Raw genomic sequence first — 3,563 nt, 5'->3', positions numbered from 1 at the left:
GCGCCCCCGCGAGGAAGAAGACAAAGTAGTCACCGGGAGATCCGGCCCGACTGCTCAGCAGTCGGCCCGAATCTCGGGGGCTACACCCAGCGGGTGCGCTGACGTGCCCCCGCGAGGAAGAAGACAAAGTAGTCGCCGGGAGATCCGGCCCGACTGCTCAGCAGTCGGCCCGAATCTCGGGGGCTACACCCAGCGGGTGCGCTGACGCGCCCCCGCGAGGAAAGAAGACAAAGTAGCTGTCGGAAGATCCGGCCCGACTGCTCAGCAGTCGGCCCGAATCTCGGGGGCTACACCCAGTGGGTGCACTGGCGCGCCCCCACGGAAGATTGCAGACAAGAGAAGAGTTTTGTCCGGTTGCCAGCAGCCGGCAGAAGAAGAAAAAGGGCGCTGCAAAACGCCTCGCCGCCTGGCCGGTCGAGCCTGACCGGCCGGGACCCTCCTTCGAGCGACCGGGGCTCGAAGGCTACACCCAGCGGGTGCGCCGGCTCTCTTCGGCAAACTCCGCCTCGGCTACACGAAAATTAATGTGAGCTCCTCACCCGCATATTTTTTCACCACGAGAGCACGGATAACCTCGAGCGACGCTCGGGGGCTATCTCCGCATTTCATTACAGTTGCATCACTGCTCGCCCCGGCGCTAGCCAGAGTTGGCCCGAGGGCTGGCTGCTTGGCCTGAGACGTTAGTTCCCGCAGACGGCTTAGTAGTGTGCGCGGTATGAAAAGCCCACTCTTAGTCACAGACCGCAGAGCGGCTGTCCGACTGGCAAGAGTGAACGCTGGAGGCCACCCACGCGAAAAACGTCCGGGAAGAAAAACGCTTCGGGCGACCCGACCGTTTTCCTTATGAGTATCTACTCGGTTAAATTCGCTCCCAGAGTCTGAGTATTGTACACTCCACTCCGCGGCCCACTCTCAGCCACAGACCGCAGAGCGGCTGTCTGGCAAGCGAGAGCACAAGCCAAAGAGCGGAGGGAACATGAAAAAGATTGAAGGGGGCTCGGACGAAACCGAGTCGGCACCCTCCGCATAAAACTTGCAGTGCTAAAAAGCAATCATTTGATATATTTGCATGGACTAACTTTGTCTTTTGCATGATCATTTCCATGAACACTGGCGAAAAAACCTCTGCCCGACTTTGCCAAGTTGCCCGGAGGCTTGGGGGCTACTGTCGGAGTAATTGGACACGGGTATCCCGAAGACGGCAAGACAATATTTCAAGACATCGGGGCTAGCAAAGCCCCTCAGTCCGACTGCCCGGCCGCTCCTGCCGGCTCCCCGTCCGACTGCTCCACCCGGCCGGCTGCCCGGCCGGCTGCCAGCTGATCGACTGCGCCGACTAGCCGGCTGCCGACTGCAGTCCGACCCGGCATCGACAAGACCCCGACGAGACGGCCATACCGCGGACAAGACAACCGTACCGCGACACCGTCATGTATAGTGTCACTTGTCCCCTGGCACTATTCATGAAGTGACCTAGGGGACAAGCATGACATGCACCATGCCTTGCTCTCATACCCCCACATAGCTTAGATACAAAGCTACCTCACACTATAAAAGGAGACACACATCCATCCATCCATGGAGGGACTCACGTACACACAAGCAAGCTAGCTAGCAAGAGAACTAGCTAGCCATCCATCCATCCATCCCCACGGGCAAGCATGCCCAAGCACACACATGCGGCCATGCTCATGGCCGGCCACTAAAGCATGCTTTATGCATGCATATATGGAGCGAGATGCCCACGGCACTGCCCCCAGATACAGCTCTAGGAGCACTTTGTACTGCCCGATGTACACCCTAGATATATATACTCAGACATGCAGGAGTAGGGGTATTATCTCTCCGGAGAGCCCCGAACCTGGGTAAACAGCACGTGCTACTCGCATACCCGCTCCCGGTCCTATCAGCAGTAGTCTTACCCTCACACAAAGCCCTTGTAGCATCTGTCGCCTCACACCCCCCCCCCCGTGAGAATACCACGACAATCTAAACAATAGTATATATCGAACATTCTCACATTTTATTTGAATTTGTGGTAATGTGTGGTGTTTGCAACTCACATCTAAATACTTGTAGGCGTAGGGGGCGGGGAACCATACATAATGTGATAAACACACTATACATATGAGACATGGTTTAGTTTGTGAAGATCTAGCTAGAGCTTGAAATGTACTATGATTTGAAATCAACATAAAGTGGATTCAAAAAATCGAGTTCGAGTTCATATAGTACACATAGTTCATATGTAACTCGAGACTAATCATGTGGTGTGCTGTGAAGATAATACACAAACGATGGTTTAACTTGACAATAATGATGATTGTAGATCTTATTAAAACAGAGAAACGAATTCAAATGCTTTGACTTCACAACAATCATTATTGTAGATCTTATTCAAATATAGAAACGAATTCAAATTTAGTTCATATTGACGTGGTAGTATATACGTTTGGAATGCACTAAAACGTTCATTTGAGTACTAGGTTGCATGCATTATACACGTAGCGAAATATTTTAATTGAACATAACATGAATTCAAAGTTTTGAAGGACATTTGTAGTGCGAATTGATTTGGTACAGTACACATTAGGCTTGTCTGGAAATTTCAACCCGAGCCTTGTTAGCCCGAAATATTTAAGATATATCTTTGTCTCGTTGTGCTCCGACAACTCCCTCCATCTCAACCCGCGCCTTGCTATTCCAAAATTACAACGCGCGCGAAAACTCCCACCTCCTATGAAATCCCGACACGCGAAATGCCCGTGATACCCCTGAACCGAAAGAACCGCCTCAAATCGGTGGGGGTACTTTCATAACTTACCCCACATTTCGGACAAGCGCGTCCCTAAGCCATGGTTCCCCACTCCCATCCCATCCGCCCACCCATTCGTACACCGAGGCAGGGAAAACACGTGAAGCGCCACACCCTCCTCCGTCCGCCACCCAGCCGGAGCCTCTTCCCCGACGACGTCGTCCACAGCAACACCTCGACGTCCCTCATCCACCGTACCAGATGAGGATCCGTCGTCGATCTGGTCGTCCCGCCGGTTCAGCCACCCCGTCCTCCACCTCCAAGGAGCTGCCCCGATGTTGCCCTCGTCTTTCGCACCAACTCCATTCTCACACCGCCGTCTTCACCTACACCACCGGAAGAGCATCAGCATCACCGTTTCCTCGGATGAAGCTGTGGCCTAATCGGCGCCACCAAAGAGGTTGTACACTAGTCGCCGGATTTTCTTCTTGATTCAATCTCACGGTGCTGCCGGCGCTCGGTCCCGAGCCGACACGGCGCGGCTCCATCCACCACGGCATCGCCGACCACTTCCTCCACGGAGTCGCTCCCTCGGCGGCGACGTCCACATCAGTAGGAGTTGATGCTGCTTTGGCTCTCGCTCGTGCTACTGCTCTGCTCTTGCTCTCGGTCCCCTGCCTGGTCTGCTCTTGCTCTTGCTCGCGCTGCTGCTCTCGGTCTTGCTCTTCCTTGCGATGCTGCTCCGATTTAGCTACACTTCAGTCGACTGAATCGACTTTTGGGTCAGTCGATTTTCAGGGGGTGGGGG

The sequence above is a fragment of the Triticum aestivum genome, chromosome 4D (assembly GCF_018294505.1).
Source record: "Triticum aestivum cultivar Chinese Spring chromosome 4D, IWGSC CS RefSeq v2.1, whole genome shotgun sequence".
In the NCBI taxonomy this organism is placed as follows: Eukaryota; Viridiplantae; Streptophyta; class Magnoliopsida; order Poales; family Poaceae; genus Triticum; species Triticum aestivum.
This window is presented reverse-complemented; position numbering follows the sequence as displayed.